The sequence below is a fragment of the Vombatus ursinus genome, unplaced genomic scaffold (assembly GCF_900497805.2).
Source record: "Vombatus ursinus unplaced genomic scaffold, bare-nosed wombat genome assembly UNPS02005236.1, whole genome shotgun sequence".
Lineage (NCBI taxonomy): Eukaryota > Metazoa > Chordata > Mammalia > Diprotodontia > Vombatidae > Vombatus > Vombatus ursinus.
In genome coordinates this window covers 6,789,050-6,806,998 of record NW_020945014.1, presented here as the reverse complement: position 1 = coordinate 6,806,998, position 17,949 = coordinate 6,789,050, and the positions used below count along the sequence as shown (strand labels likewise).

Genomic DNA, 17,949 nt, shown 5'->3' with positions numbered 1-17,949 from the left:
TATTTGGCCACTAAAGTGATTTTGTTCTTAAATGACAAGTCTGACTGTCTCCATCTTGTACCACTCCACCCCACCCCCATAAACAGGAGTGGTTCCCCATTGTTTCCAGGATCAAAAAAAAATCCTGTTTGGCATCCAAAGCCCTCTATGACCTAGCTCCTGCCTCCTTTTTCTTGTCTCCCCATACCACTCTCCCATCATGTGACTCAAGTGATACTGGCTTCCTTACTGGTCTATAAACAAGACACTCCATCTTTCAGCTGCAGTCATTTTCATTGGCTGCTGGCTTGCCCCCCCCTTCCCCAGTCCTATATTCTCCTTCCCCTCTGCTTACTACCCTCCCTGGAATCCCTAAAGTCCCATTTATGGGAAGTCTTTCCCAATCTCTCAATTCTAGTGCCTTTTAATTCCTCTTTCTCCTGTATGTAGCTTTTGTTTCATGTCTGCCTGACTGAGGTCCTTAAGAGTATGTACTATCTTGTCTCTTTATCACAAGCACTTGGTACAATGCCCATCACGTAGTAGGCACTTAATGAATGTTTGATCTACATATAAATGTATGAGTTTTTCAAAAACCTAGTTATCTAAGCAAATTATATCAACTTTTCCCTGTCAACAAGGAAAAGTTAGTTTGGCATGACCTCTTCTTAATGAAGCCATGCTTACTTCTCACAAGTTCCCTTTAAATATTTAGCAACCATTTCTTTAATCCATTCTAAAAGATTTCTGCCCCCCACACCTCAAATTGACACTAAACTCATTGGTCTTAAAACCTTCAGACTGTTTTCAGGTCTCTTCAAAATCCCAAACTTGTTCCTCTCCAATTTTAGAGTACCATCTATTCATTTGATCTGCTAAATATTAATGACAATGGCTCAATTGCATCAGCAAACCCTTCCAATACATAATGAACTTGTGGGCCCAAAGGATTTGGTTATCAAAGATGATTTGATGTTATCTTGCTGTCTGCTTACTTAGCATGTATATGAACTTAGCAACTGTGTTTGTTTCTTCAAGTGAAGTTTTTTTTCCATGGCAGAGAAAAGACTGAGCTAAGCAATTCAATTGATCAGTTACCTCATCCAGCCCCAAGCCAAGGTCCTATCCTTGTACTATTCTCAAAAGAGTTTGAAGCAACCTTTTTTAGTTGTCATTTTTCTTCTCCTCAAATGAATCCTGGGTAACAAGAATGACCTATTTTACATGCCCATCCTACATTCTTCTATGCATCCTGTTCTTTTGTACATTCCTTCTCAAGTTGAGCTGCCTGTGCAAAACTTCCAAAAGCTTTTCACCTTCCAGCTCTGGAAAGAGCAATGGGCCAGAAGTCAGGAAGGCTGATCTTCCAGGGAAGACCTTAGTTCAAATCAAGCCTTAGACATTTAAAAGTTTGTTACCCTGGGCAAATTCCTTAAACTCCCTCAGTTTCCTCAACTATCCAAACTAAGGATAACATTCACCAAGATGAAGTGAAAGGAAGCAATGCAGTGAACTCCTCTCCACAATTTCCTAACATCTGGAAAACGCACCAGACCAAATGACCTTTAATGGAAGGACTTAAATTAAAGCATTCTTGATGAAAAGACCAGAGCTGCAGAGAAACTTTGACGTTCAAACAGGAGGTAAGAGAAGAAACAAAGTAAACAAGAATGAACTAGCGTAAAGGACTTCATAAAAAAAAAAACTTAAATATGAGGAGAATAATACATTTGTCCCTCTGATTTAGAAGGCCTCGGGGAATCCAATTAGAAAAGACCTGGAGTGATTCAGTTTGACTTAACTTTAAGCAAAGAATGGAAAGAGGGGAAGAAAATATTGAGGTGGGCAGATGGAAAGGGAAGATCAGGAAATCCCTCAATGAGGGGAGGGGTACACAAGGGGACATTTATGCACCCTAGGAAAGGAAGTAAGTGGGAGTATGCTACTTGAACCTCTCCTAGTCAAAAGAAGGAAGAATACACACAACACTGTATATAGAAAGAAATACATTTCACTCAGTGAAATAGGGAAAGGAAAGAAAGGGAGAGTGGGAATTGGAGGGAGGATGGATTAAAAGGGATTGGTCTTAAGCAAAACAAATTCAAAGGATGTACAATCTTTATAGTTCTGAGGTGGCAAAGAATGGGAATGAGGGATTAGCCATAAATGGCAGAATAAATGAACATGTTAGGGCCATAAATGTAGGCATTTACTGCATTGAACTAGGATTAGCATAATGACCAAGCAAAATTCCAGAGGAATAATATGCTGCCTACCACCTGCTATTATAGGGCTGAAAAGGACTCAGTACAGAATGAGATCTTTCAGGAGAGTGGACATTTTTAATTGAGTATACCTTACATAATGGTTTTTGTGTACATGTGTGCACACATGCAGGCTCCATGCAGAAATGGGCAGAGAGGGGAGAAGGGAGGATGAAGATGGATCCTGGTTAATTCAATGTGTGCATATAGACACATACATCTGTGTGCACATCAGAATTTTGATCAATACAATGATCAACCTCAATTTCTGAGGACTCATGACTACCTCCTGAGAGGTGATACTTCTCTAGTTTGAGACATAACTTTAGCCATGACAATGAGATTTTGATTAACTTTGACTATGTACCTTCTTGTAAAAGGGGGCTTATTGTCTCCTCCTATGGAGAGATAGTAAAAGGGAGAGGCTAACTTTAGCTCAATTTATATTTAAAGTAAAACTTTTTTTCCAGATCTTCCTGAATACATAAGTAAAAAATGTGGCAATAATGACACCTACCTTTCAGGGTTTGTTGCAAGGATCAAGAGATAGCGAGAAGATGCCTCTCAGTGTCTGGCACATAGTGGGTGCTTGATAATTAATAAATGGTTGAAGAAAACCAGCCTTTATCTAATGGCTCACAGGTAGCACCCTCCCCACTTAGCTTATCAACCTTTGTGAAAGGGCCACTATCTACTAGGGTTTTGTTCTTCCCATGCCACAGGGATTAGGAACTATAATAAGTAACAACTTATTTTCACTGAAAGATAACAAAGCTGTCCCCAGGGTTTGATTTGCATAGTGGGCAAAGGCTCAGTGCCTCCCTTGAAGTGGTATTCTGAGGGCCTCTGGACAAATTAGTGTGACTGCCTGGTAACCTAAAGGCATAGAAGGCCTACCCATGTGAAGTCAGGGTCCTTCAGATTGACAGATTTCCAAAGATGTTACATTGCCACACTTTCCTCTGCTGACCAGAGGAGCTTCCATGTGGAAGTGAGGGGGGAGCCTTCTCTACTCAATCTAAAGAACTGGTGTATTTATGCTTTTTATGCTATTAAACCTTGTAATTCATTTAAGTATCTGACTTTTTTATTTTAGCATCTAAACTGAGTCTTGGCCTCGGTCAGTTGCATCCATCATAGCCCTTCCCACGTCAGTCTAGGACCTGCTCCAGGCTGTAGCAGTCAACTTCAAAGAAACTATCTGAAGTACCTTGCCAGACAAACTTGATGCTTTCAATCTTTCATTTTCTCCTTCCTCTTATGGCCTCTGCCAGATCATGAGATTCTGCACAGGGTAGACCAAACTATACCACCAGGAGACCAATTTGCATAGTAATATAGCATGCAGTTAGGAAGAAAGACCTGGTCTGGTGCCCAGGAACAATAGGGACAGGCAATAGAATCCTAATATCCTTTCTCTCCTCACCTTCCCCTTTCACAAGGGACATGCCTCCATGTTGCTTTATTTGGCCAAATGATATTTAGGACTTTAAAATTTCATGTAAGATTCATAGGCTAGCAGGATAAACTTCCTGCTTGTCTAGAAGACATTCCATCATGGTACCTACACATCTTGGAGACTAGCCTTTCCTTGGGGCATATGCATTCTGTGGGACAACTCCATCTGAAAATCTGGTCCTTGCAGGTTCTCCAGGCAAGCCAGGGCAGATAATAACAATTGCAAGTTTGAAAGTGTCAGTCAACCAAGTGCCTGTAGCATCTTCTAGGTGTGCTAATGAAAGAATGCTTATTCTTACCTCTTCATCCAACAAGTGTGTAAACTACTCAATTCTTCCTCATTCTGGAACCAGTTGCAGACCTGAAATTAGTGGAGAAATCCAGCTAAGTTGCAGGGATTTTACATTCTTGAATGCAATGTTTCTATTTGCCTCAGTGATCCATCCAGGCTTGCCCCTTGGTAAGGATGTCAACCAGACTGAAAGTGACCTCTAACCTAGAAATGGCCATAGCAGAACAGAGCAGGCTGCAGGCAGGTGGCAGGAATTAAACAAGTTTAATTTCAAAGTGAGGAAAATGCTTGTAAGCAGAAGCACCGCCCCACCCCACCCCCCAGCCCAGGGCTTAACATGCTGGGGCAAATGTAGGTCTTATACACAAGTGGACTGGACTTGACCCATCTGCTCTTAGCAGTTCCCATGGCAGGCTCCTGCATGGACAATGCAGGCATTCTGGGTCCTGTGGGAATGGTTCTTAAGACAATCAACTTAAGTCTTAAAGGTCATTGAACCTTGCAATTATTCAGTGGAGTACAGAGCCAGAATTAGCATGGCAGGAACAAGAGTGCAGTACCTGGTTCTGTTCACTTAGCTGTTACACAAGAACCAGATCATGAGTATGTCAAGAAATGTGATAGCTTTAGGTGGATTAATATGAAAATCGTCCTCAGTGAACACCCTAATGCTGGTCAAAGTGATACTTTGCCAGAGTGAGATCAGAGAGCAAAGGATTGTTATGCAACTGGAGAAGTCTGCATCTCTGTGATCTGATCCCTAAGGCTGTGCCTTGCTTCACTGGGGCAGGAAGTAGGCTTCTGTATGAGCCTTCCTCTGATGGATGCTTTCTCTCCCAAGCATTCCAAGAGATCCTGCAGTGGAAAAGCTATCTTCAAAAGATAGCAGGTTCATTTTGTCAGAAGGACGATTTTACTGTACTCCAGGGCTGGTTCCTAAAGTCTCACTTGTCTCTGGTTTGAGACATACTTCTTTAGTGTTGAAGTTTGAACAGTGCAAACTGGCAAGCATCTGAACAAATTGTTCACACTGAGTTCATGGTCGGTCTGAGAAGTTGTTGAGAGATGGGTACATGTCTCTGGGCTCCAGGTGAACATAAACAATGGGCAAAAGGTTTGGGTCACCATTAATTCCTTAAGTTGGAACTTCTTCCTGCCCAAATGGCTCCTGGATAGGGGAATTGACTGCCTTGCTGCTCTGAGGGGCCTCCCTTTAGAGGGTTGGCTATCTGCAGTGTGCCTTCATTCTGAAGGGTCTCCTCAGACCCAGTGTCTATCTTCTATCATACCCACACTCTTAAATTCCTGAGAGGGAAATGTGGTCATGACTGTTCAACTGGGGAACCAAGGGTTCTTTGGGGAAGTTGGTTAGACAGACAAGCCTCAGGTTTGTCTTGCATCTGACACATCCTGAAGCCTGATGCCTGGAGCATCTCCTAAACTCCAGCTGGTGTAAATGCCTGACAGAAGGCTCTCTTCAGGAATGATCTTGCCCCGTGGCTGCTAGTTGCTGTGCCCTTCAGGGCTTTCTGGGAAGTGGTTTGATTCTGGTAGGCCACCATAAGCCTGCTGTGAGTCAAGTGATCATTGTCAAAGTTAAGGTTGCAATGGAGCTACTGTACCACCTTATCAAAATGTTTATTTTCACAAATGCCTTAGACATGTATCTGGGGCACCATGAAGTGTTGCTCTTCTCTCTACCATACAGATAAAAGCCAGAGGTAAAAGTGCCTACACAAGTCAATGGGATAGGCTTACACATTCCCAGACTAGAATGTCTCTAGTGAGCCCTATATCTTCATTGTTTAGACCCTCCCTAGAAAGCCAACCTAAGCTTGTGAAGAAAGGATTCTTCCTTCTCCCATACCTTCCCCACATTTCAGTAAGTATTTCATCCAAGGAAGACATACCATTAGCCTTATGATACTATCCATTAGGCTTAGCCTTGCTCTATGAAGAAAAATAACTAGAGGGTTTCTAGAGATGCAGCCCCTTTCCTATTGAGGCCTAGTCCAAATAACTCAGTAATAGAAGTTTTATCCCACACTGAGTTGTGACTGTTACCTTGCCACTTCTGTAATTACAGGGACTTTTGAATAAATCCCCTTGTGTGACCCAAAACTCCCCCTACTTGGCCTTAGGGGGGTCTCCTTTTCTCAGGTCTTATAGGGTATAAGAAGGTGATCAATGACTCCATATTTACTATAAACTTGTTATTGCTTCTGTTGCTATTCTTCCTGTCTTCTTAAAGACCATGGCATGCAAGTAAAGTCACCAGCCTCACTATCTTCTGGAGTCATTCAGGTTCAATGGTGAACTATAGATCAGGATGACTGCAGATGAAAAAAGGCCATTCTCTGCCTTTTCTTTGCCTTCTTTCCCTTCCTTCTGTCTACATAGGGCATCATACTGTTACCTGATGGTGGTCTGCCCAAAGGAATGTAATCTACCTTTTAATAGAGCAAAAGAAGCTCTAACTATCCCATGGGAAAACTTCCATGTGATTGTGGGCCATTCCTGGCACTATGTATCATCTACATAATATGACCAGGTCTGCAGGTGGCATGGAGATCTACCACTGTCCTCCTGCCACCTAGGACAGATCTTGTAAACTCCAATTACCTCAAACACCAATAAAGCTTATTTACTTCCATGCTGGCATGGACTAACCTTGGGTATCTCAGTACCTTCCCATTAAGATAGGACTATACCTTTGGATGGCTTGCATCCTTATAGAGTCATAGCTGACACATGTGCAACTATAACATTCTGCAGCTGCTTTTGTAGGATTGGGTCTAAGAATTCTTGATCTACCACTGGCACCTGGCTGTTATTTCTGGGGTGATGAAAGATGGGATAAGAGGGTTCAATCACTCCTCAGGTTGCTAGTCTGATATCTGATCTCAGCCCTGGATCCCTCCAAAGGGGAGAGGGAGGAATAAGCAGGCAATACATGTGCCTTTTTAAAGGCATATACAAAGGAGTATTCCTAACCTGCAACTCTCAATCAACCTACCCCCAACAAAAGATTCTAATTCTTATTGTATATGGTCATGTTTCCTCCTTGTGTAGGATGATAAATTGTAGTCACTCTCTGGACCTTTATGTATTCATCAAGCTAATGCTGGAACCAATTATCTGAACAAATCTGCAGAATACAACACAGAACAAATCCTTAGCATCACACTCCACATGACCCTCCCAAGAGCAGAAGTAACAGTTGCCTCGAAGCCTCTTCGAGGAGGCTTTTCCCCAACTTCAGGTTGAGTGTTACACTGTTGATCTCTGGTTACAGAAAACCAGAGACTTTGTAACAACACCACTTTTATAGCATGCTTGAAGTCTGCTGTAAGTTTTCACAAAGCTATGCTGGCTTGGTGATCACTTCTAGGCTAAAGCCATGCAAACCATTACTTTAACATAGTATAGAATTCAGCTTGACAACTTCCTAGTAAACTGCCTTCTTGAATCCCTCAAAACATTTTTGTAGTTTATTCCAGAGCTATTAAAGGATGGCTGAATTAAAGGGGAGGGGGGAACTTAGGGTGCCTGTTCTCTGGCTGCATCACACACCACCCAGGTGGTAATTAGAGGGAGGCAAGGGGTAGAACTGCACAGACTAAGCTAGCTCCAGTTTGATTTAGCCTTCAATTCTTAAAAGTTGTTTCAAGTAGAAACAATCACATATTCCTTGTCAAATGATTTGCTTCCTTGTAGGTCTTCTAGTGACAACTGGACACGTAATTATCCTGTAGACTAAGACAAAGCAGTTAACATCTGTTTCACGGGTAAACACACCAGTAACACTGTTGGGCAGAATACTGGAGGGCTCCTAACACTAATGGTTCTAGAACAGGTTTACTTTTGATCTAGTCAGACAGGAAGACATCTTCAGAGGGGTTAAATAAGCTTGCTTTATTCTAGCATAGCCTTCTCAAAGGGAGTTTGCTAATAATGGGAGCACCAACTCTCACAGCATTCCCTAATTGCACTTCTTGCAGGGGCAGGCAAGAATGGTGGGAGCTACAACTCTTGCCTGTCCCCCTAAACCTCAATGGGGGCTGGCTGAGGCAAACGGATTTCTCCCCCCCCCAAGCCTTGATGGGGGCTGATCTGTCTCTTGATGGGGGCCTATATCTCACTAAGTGTGGTGGTGATGTTTTCAACCATAATTTGTGGGAAATGTTATCTAGGATCCCGGAACTAATCTTGAAAGGAATAAATCCTCCTTGCACACATCAAAATCCACCTTATAACATCACTGAGTGTTCAGCATGGCCCTGTGAATGGGCCACGCTAGTGTACACCCCTAAAAACCAGAATTCTGATATGCACAGAAATTTGGACCTTGTTCCCTCGTGACCAGAGATACCCAGGTTTTAGATGGCACAATAGTTTTGGAAATGACCAGATGTGGGAACTCGAGTTATCTAGGAATATCTTCCTGCAGTGAGGAAGGAGCTCTTGGTCTGTAAGATGAGCTCTAAAATCTAGCATTGTTCCAGTGGGATCCAATTTACTGGAAATGGTGGCAACAGTAGATTGATACTAGCACAAAAAGTGGCTCTGCCAGACTTAATATGGACTCAGTCATGAAATCCTAAAAACCCAATTATACAGCTGACACTTCTTGACTATCTTTACCATCCTCTTAGCCAAATGTGACAGCTTCACTTTAAGTGCCCTGGTGGAATAAAGCTATTGAACCTGTTTCATAAGCAAGGTTGGTTTGACAGCTTGTTTCAGCTATTTTATGCTTTTACTAATCTGTCTCTAGAAGAATCGATCCTCTTTTCTATGAAACATTCTAAACACTTTTCTGGCCCTGCACCATGTTTTTCATACTTTATTTTTAATATACTCAACCAAATAAAACAAGTATTTCCATAACATAGTATAGTAAGATTGCACACAAAACTGCAAGTCTATTATACAACTTGCTATTCCTTTTTAAATATAAGATCATATGAATTTCCTTTTTTCTTCCCCTTTTTCCCCTCCCTCCCAACCATCTACTCTAGGTTAAGAACTGAAAATTGAGGGGATGCCCCTCAAATGGGGGAGCAGCTGAACAAGTTGTGATTATGATTGTAATGGAATATCATTGTGCTGTAACAAATGACAAGCATCATGACATCAGGAAAGATTATCGCAAACTGATATAAAGTTGAAGTGAGCAGAGTCGGGAGAACACTGTACACAGTAACAGCACTATCATAAGATGAAGAACTGTGACTTGGCTATTCTCAGCGATACAATGATCTAAGACAATCCTAAAGGATTTGTTATGGAAAAATGCTAGCTTTCTCCAGAGAAAGCTGATGTCATCTGAATAGACTGAAGAATACTGGTTTTATTTTCCTGCACAAAATGACTAACATGGAAATGTTCTACATGATTGCACACATATAATCTATTATCAGATGGCTATCAGATTTAGTTTTTTTTAATGGGAAGAGGTAGTCTAATCACCTTTGGTAAAGGACTTACTACTCTAACAGATCTGTTCTAAGTTATAAATACTGCCTCTTTTTATACAAAGGCTGGTGTACTTGTCATAACTATTCATTACACCTTCTCTCCAACATCCCCAACCATCAGGTACAAGCATTCAAACAGGCAGTCCTGGAAGTGTCCTGAGTTGTAATGCTCCCAAATTATCCAATACTGAATTACTACTCTGAAACACAACTTCATCTTTTGTCAGCTTTTCTTATGGCACTGACTATTCTAAAATGTTCTGAGCCAGACCAATAATTCAGGGTAAGAATTGAAATGCAATGAAATGCTTCCAAACAATAAAATACAATGAAAATAACTTAGCCTTTTAAATCCTATTTTTAAAATAAAAATGACTCTCCTTTGCTACTAGGATTGCCAAAGTGCCAACACTGGATCAGAGACTATTGCTACAGGGAAATGAGAATTCTGCTAAAACTTTAGTGTCCCAGATCCACCATAGGTTGGACTTCTAATGCCCTATGAAACAAGGAAGATAAGTCAATGTGTTAATCCTTAGACTAATAAAAGCTTAAAGATGGCATCCTTATCCCTTGGGGGGGGGGGGGCAGCGAACACCCCAGCCTGTGTAACAAAACAAATGGCATTCTTACCATAGTCATGAGGAGAGATGTTTGTTCTTGGATTTCATAAATAGGAATCCCTTCAAAGGATACAACTCAACTTCATTGAGAAAGGAGACTTATATCAAATGAGTGTGTAAAATTTCTAGGATCAGCTTTGGGACAAGCTAAAGGTTGTCAGGTAATGGCTTTTTGAACTCCAGTGGGGAAAGAAATGTCCCCTCTCTCAACTGTACTACGTTCAAATGATTTCAGACACAAATAAGATGCCTTTAGATTTGGATTTGGTCCAACTACCCATAATGACATATAACCTTTGAGGGCATAGACTTCTTGTTCTCCTTGTATAGTCCAATGTTGAACACACAGTAAACACCTAAGTGTTTGACTAGACCAGAAAACATAGTCAACATGAAAGCCAGAGCAGAGTGTGCTGGTTAGCCCATGGGTAAGGACTTGGAAACCATTCAGCTAATCTCAAGCTAGTTTTTCCTCAGTGGAAAATAAGATTCATTTGAGTTGTAAGCCTTAACATTGTTCAGCTTCACTGCTATGAAGCTAAAACACCATCAGTTTCAAAAAAAAAAACTGATGTGAACAATATTGATAAAGGGACTGGATCTGAGGATACTATTTCCATATTTTTAGATCTTATAGCCCATATCTTATGAGTGATTAACGTTCACAACTTTCAGATTCAAATAGCCAAAACTTTCAGTGAAGATGACGTTATCTGGAAAGCAACTAGGCCCAGATAAACTTAACCATAATGTACTTCTTAGTCTTGCATAGCTGCAATAATCAATACCATCTGCTAATCCAAGTGCAAAATCTGCCTTGGGTTATAAAGAGATGGACTCAAATTTTACCTAGAGCTTCAGTTGGGCACTTGACAATCCAATGCAAGAAACTCATTTTTTGAAAGCCAATAAAATGGGCAATGTGTGTCTAAGGTTTTTGAGAATGTCAATGCTATATTTCCATCTTTACTCAGTTTGCCCCTTTACCACCAAAAGTGAGTGTGGAACACATGTCAGATTTTACCAATATGTAGGTTGACTATGCTGAATCATTTTTTAAAAAATTCAATATAAGAGTGTCTTAGGTATGCGGGAAGAGAAACATGGGGAAAATGTAGATATAAAAACTAAGGATTAAAAAAAACGATTTTAAACAAAAGCTTAGGAGCTTATATTTATACATTTGGGTTAAGACCTATGATTCACCTGCAAATACTTCCAGGTAGCCAAGTTATTGCTCTTCATGTTGGTCTTGGCTAGAGTCCATACAGGCAGCCAAGAATCTAAGCAAGAGCCATAGTAGTGTCTTTCTGTAGTCCCAATGGAAAAATGAGGCTTTGAGGGTCAACCATTGCCAGATTTCCATTTGAGAGGAAAGCTGAGGTCAATCTAGGTTCATCCTGTACAACTCTTGTCCATGTTTTCCCAAAAGTTTGCTGTAGAGAAAACATCTAACAGAGATCCCTTCCTCAATTTATCCTGACAGATAGCAAGAGGACTCCATTGGTTCTCCATTGGTATCTACTTAGGATGGTCCTGTGGAAAGTGCAAGATGCTATCTTCTCTCCCTGTCATACAAATTTCTGACATCCTCCGTTTCTGTTCTTTAGAGTTCCTCATTGATAACATGTTGATACATACTCATCCAATGAAGCTCCACTGATCTCTGACTACTTTTAAGGGTTCAAAGGCAGTGGTGTTCCAAATCTCACTGACATACCAACACCTATAAATCGATGGCACTGAAAATTGTGGGGCCAGGAAAACATTTTCTGAAGTCGATCCAGTATCTTCTGTTCAACTCTGGGCTCAGTTTGTTATCCCAGCCATCTCAAATATACATGTTGATGAAAGAACTAGTCCTACAAGGTGTCCATCAAAATATATGAATCTGGGTGGTAGGTATTTTTCCTGTGTGGATAAAATACCCAAGGTCCTTTATGATTACATCCCTCTAGGAGGGCACTACTATGTCTTCAGTGTTATTGGAATCAATACAGTCAGTGACAAATGTAGACCTCACCATCAGAGGGAATATCTGACTTTAACTCCGTTCCGGACCTACCCTATTCCAGCTATTGCAGGCAAAAGTCTTTCATATTCCCTAGATTAATCCCACCATTTTTCCAAAAAAATTTCTTAAATTTTAACATAAGCTGATCAGCAACAGAGGAAAGATTTGCGGCAATAAGAGGCACCAGAGAGTGTTGCTCTGCTCTTTAAATCCCAAGTCCAGGCCTTCCACAAAGGAAAAATTCTCTTGGCAACTACAGGAGCTTCTTTGGAATTTGCTGTGAGATTTCCTCATCCTTTTATCCACCTTGGAGGTGTCTGAAGACTTGTGGAACAGCACATATTCCCTGCTATGCAACCCAAACTTGAGCACACCCTTCTCCTTCAGTCATAGCAACACTGTGGCTCAATGAGCTGATTGTTCAAGATTGTTGCTCCTATTGCCTGAGCCAAGGCCAGAGACACACGGCCTTACCTTTTGCCCAACTGTTTCATCTGCACAGATATATTCTACAAGCACATACTGCTGGTGGGGCTAGGTGGGATGGATGATCAATAAGAATATCAGCAACTCTTCCATCAGCCTAGGAAATAAACACTGTCTGTGAATATTTGACAGGCAGCACCTCATCGTTCTTAAAGGAGTTAGTATTTCTTTGATCCATGCTTCTAAAGGTTCACTGTACTTTATAACCACACCCTGGAACATATTGGTATCTTCAAGGAGTGGTTCTGACTGTTCAAAGCTGGGTTTCTCTTTATCTGGTGGGTCTTTTCCTTTACTGTGACCACGAGAAGACTACAAAACAATCCTGATTCTCATCACTGCTGCCACCTATATCTTCTAGTGACACTTCTCTCATTCTGTTATAAAACTCTGCTTGTTTCTGTATGTTCTGGGCATCTTGGTTCCATCTACCACCAGATCTCTCACTACTGGTGTTCCTCTGGTTAGAATGGCTATGGTGTCTGTCCTGGTTGCTATTTCTCTGCTGCCTATGTTCTTGTCCTGGGTGCTCCCTCTTTTGCCTTTCTTCTCTTCGTCTCCAGGAATGGTTTTCACAGTTCTACTTAGCCTTGACAAGATGGCAAGAGCTGAGGCTTTTCTTACTCAAGGGAGATCTGCTTCTTCTCCCAAAGAATTTTTTTTCCTTTTGATTGGTGATCTGCTGCAGCTGCCAGTGTAGTTCTGGGAGGGAATGGGATCAACATATGGAGTCAGGGAAGCAGCAGTGGCTCCTTGTCCAGCTCACCAGGCTCTAGTCTCCTAAGAAGCTGTAAGGGCAGGGCATGGGGTCTGGCCACCATTTCCCCAGGTTAGTCCTAAGTAGCTCCTCTCCTGCTCAGGCTTCATCTCCATCCTTGAGGCCCTCATCCTTCATCTCCTCAACTAAGACCCAAGGGTCCACTCTGCTTTGTTTCCCTAGCAGCTTCAATTCTTCCCTGACCCCACCATTCTTAAAGGGCCAGAGTCCTTCAAAAGATAAGGACACAACTCTGCCCGCAGCTGATACTTGAGCACGTTGGCCAGCAAGAAGCTTTCCCTAGCCTACACATGTTTTATGCCTAGCTTGATATTGATAACCAGATCATTGAACAGGGTTTGTTCTGTTTTATTTTGACCAATGGATAGAACTTCTATAAGTTATATTCTACTCTTCAGAAATTCCATAAGAGCTTGCAAAGGGCCACTTATTCCCTACTCATGTTTATTTGGGTAGCTCTTGATTAATGTTTAACTGATGGCCAAAGATTCTTAGAGGTGAGAATAAGCATATAGTTCAGGAGTTACTGACCCCTTGGTCTTTTGTTCCTCATTAATTTAACTTGGAGAAGATTAGTCTTTGGACTGGCCATGTTGTTTGAATGCTAAATGTAAACTTGCCTAAAAGACTGTTTTATAGAGAACACAAGGAAGACCACCCACATGGTGATCAGAAAAAATACAAGGAAACTCTCAAAGTCTCTCTGAAGAATTTTGCAATTGATTGCTGACATGGGAGATGCTGGCAAAGGACTGCCCAGCATGATGTGACCATATCAAAGAAGGTGCTGGGTTCTGAGTGATGCTGAATTGAAGTAGCTCAAGGGACTCAAGATACACAAACATAAAGAAACCAACCCAAATGTTCCCATGGACTATTTGTGCCCAATGTGTGGTAGAGCATTTATAGCTTGTGCTAGTCTGATTAGCCACACTAACTATAACTTGACTAACATTTATGCCATTTTGGTCCCCTTTGAGAACAAAGGACAACCAAACCAACCAGTCACTAATAATGTTCAAATATTTTCTACACATTTCTATTCCCTTCTGGATGTTTTGTATGTCAGTAACTCTCAGAACTCTTATATTAAAAAAAAAAATCATCCACTCTAGATATTAGTCTAACAACTTCCCATCTTTGCTGGTTCTGCTATCTAAGAACAGATGGTATCCTAATGTTGGAGGTAAGAATTCAGTGGTTCCACCAGCCTCAATTGGGGAAAAAAAAACTTGTAATATTTGTGGGGGGGGGGGGAAAGAAACCCAATTTCCTTCTATTGGTAATCCTTCCCACATTCTTCCTTGGGATGGCTTTGCTTCCTAGGCTCTCTTACCAAACTTTTTTTTTTTTTGGTTAGGCAATGGGGTTAAGTGACTTGCCCAGGGTCACACAGCTAGTAAGTGTTGTCTGACGCCGGATTTGAACTCGGGTCCTCCTGAATACAGGGCCGGTGCTCTATCCATTGTGCCACCTACCTGCCCCAAATTTGAAGTTTTGTTTTTTGGGTTTTTTCTTTTGGGTGAGGCAATTGGGGTTAAGTGACTTGCCTAAGGTCATACAGCTAGTCAAGTGTCAGAAGCCAGATTTGAACACAGGTCCACCTCAATCCGAGGCTGGAGCTCTATCCACTGTACCACCTAGCTGCCTCTCCAAACTTTCTTATAACTGGTTTGACCCTCCCCTGCTTTTCTGCTTTGAGAACTCTTAATTTTCCACTATCCTTCCTCTTAACTTCAAAAACAGCCTTATTCTTAAGCAACCATAAATTCTTCTTGCAACCATATCTCCATTTGATAAATGTTACTAACTAAAATGACTAAAGTAGGAAAGTTTTGGTCTCCTGGTGGTTGCTAACTTCTGTTAAACTTTTGGATTAAGGTACTAGAGTTGATGTATGATATCAATCCTATTGTCCATTTCCCATTTTGATTTCAGTTCAAATAATTCAGGGTTATTTTAACTGTATATCATGTCTTTCCCCCATAATTCAATTTGTTAAAGTTTTGGTGCCTATCGGCTCTTTGTACAGTCAGACTGGTCAGAATTAATGATCAAATTTAAGATTAGCCTCAAAGTCTTTCCTAACTCCCTACTCTTCTTTAGGAGATTATTTGGTGATGTCTAACTACCAATTTCTTTTTTCAAAGAAAATACTCTATAGAGGGATAAGACTTCTTCTGTTGACTAAAGTCCTCATTCCTTCTTGATCCATGTTGTCCTCTGAAAGCTCTTTAAACTCGAGCTGATATATTTTAAGCAATATTTTGGTATGAGGTTGAAGTCTTTCACCTTTTGTATAATAGGGCTTTCAACCAGACAAGCTTCAGAGATCTGGAAGTTTTAATGTAGGAAAGAACATTTTGGCAATGACAGCTGTTTTCTAACTCAAGGACAGCAAATAGTCTCTAGATTGTAAACTTCACCTTTTATTTACAAGGTGCTTCAGATAGATGCTGTTAGCTTCCCATAGAAAAGCATTCAGCCTTAGTGTAATAACTACCAACCCCTACTTTATGCAAGCATGGGTTTTGAGGTCTTGGCTACCTATGTGACACTACTTGTTTCCAAAGCCAGCTTATCCTGAGAATTATTGGGCTCTATGAATGAGAATCTCAAGCAGTAGGAAAAGTTCTGGAGTCACTTAGTCAAAGCCATGTCTGACCACAGATCTCCCTTAACATCCCCAAGAAGTTATCCTCCAGACACTGAGATCCTTCATCCATTCCCCAGCAAGCAGAAAAATAGGCTATCTGGCAATTTGGACACTGATCATCTTCTGAAAGTCTTAAGTCCAAATGTCTGATAAGGGCCAAGCAGAATAAGGCTAATTTGCATGGTTTATATACACTAAAAGTGAACTGTATTGTTCATGTCTCTCTCCAGCCTATAGTCTGCAGTCCTCTCATCATGCTGTCACTTCCTCCTCTGAACTCTCACCAAGACACAAGCACCATATTCTCATTGGTCTTTGCCCAGGCCAAAGACAAGTGGGACCCATAACCTCCCTCATTCCAAAAGCTATGCCTTTATTCTATCAGCTTCTCTATAGAAGTTACTGTTAAAACTAATTCCAGTGACCTTGTGGTCCACTAAAACAGATTCTTTTCTCCTGATCTACTATCTGGCTATGCCTCCCATTTTCTAATCTAGTACAAAACTTTGTTTTCATACTAAATGGATCTATTTTAACTGAGTCCATTTTTTAATCCTAATAATTGCTTCTGCTTTTTCCCCTCAATCCTGGCCCACTTTTTTTTAATATATACCCATTTTTAAAGTAGTACTGTCCTGGATTTCCTTATGAGAATACTTAACGGATTATCCCACCCGCATTTATCTAGTCAGGTCTTGAGAAGTATAAATTTCTATGAACATTTGCTAAAATCTGAGTTGGTAGGTGAAGATGTCTTGTAGATGTCTTACAGTCATAAACCCCTAGCCCATCTAGTATCATTGATTCCTTGAGTCAAAATTTGTCTAGTTAACACTCTTAAGTTTACATTGTTTCATACCCATACTACATCAGTTGATGTAGACTTCCAAGCAAGGGGGTGTTTTGTTTGTTTTGCTAGATCATATATCCTAGGTACTCCTGGTTCTCTTGTACTGTTCCATGTTGGACTTGCTGTTCCATATGGTATTTTTTTCAACTGATTGAACATTTTACCCTTTTTTTTATTTTAAGACTTGATCAGAATGGTAAGATCCTGAACAAAATTACCAGCCCTCTTCACATTCTGTCCCTGGCTTAGCATTCTATCTCACTTCTCATTTTATCAATATTCATAAATCAAATGCTATTCAACTTGTTAAATGTATGAACTTTCCCAGTTTGCCTCTATTCCAAAGCCTTTCTGGTTCTTAAGAAGCCTACTTCCTGAAGGTGTCACTTCTTAGCCCAGAGACTAATCCTAGCACTACTTCTTAGGTCCTTTCTAGTAGTATTTATCCCTCAGGAATTGCCCAGGTATACGGAATGGTTATTAGATTTAAATCCTATTTGTCTACTCTAGAAGTGCAAAAGGATCTTGTCTGTCTTGACAATTCAACATCTTCATAGGTAGGTATTTGAGACCTGCAAAGGAAAGGGAGACTTATCCATCCCAGGATATGAATCAATTGTAAGGATGAATAGAAAGACGTAAGATGAGGCATCTGGATCATACCTGGATATATTTCATTACTTCTTGATCAGTTAGTGTTAGAACTTGGGTTCCAATAAAGAACTAGGGATAGGTCTATAGGTAAATGACTAGATATAAGCATAGACAATCTAGGGTACAGCTCTAACACACGTTCGTTCTTCTGGGAGTTCTGTGGATCTATATGAATTCTGGGTTTCTTGTGCATTTCAATATTCTCCTTTGCCATGTCCCTCTCAAAAGAAATGAAGCCAACAACTCCATATCTATAGTTACGGGTTACAAAGGGTATAACTCCTAAAGGCCCTCAAACAAAATTCATCATGCTTCTAGGTAGTAGAAAGTGTGTGTATTGATGGGAATTTGAGCTGAACATGACTAGCTCTAGGTAATTTTATAATTTCATAAATATTCGATGATTTCACTCAAA

At 40.8% G+C, this 17,949-nt stretch overlaps 1 pseudogene; it reads right to left on the bottom strand.

Annotated features, from left to right (window-relative positions):
- Positions 1–12,242: 12,242 nt before the first annotated feature.
- Positions 12,243–16,710, bottom strand: LOC114030437 (annotated as a pseudogene).
- Between the last annotated feature and the right edge of the window lie 1,239 nt (positions 16,711–17,949).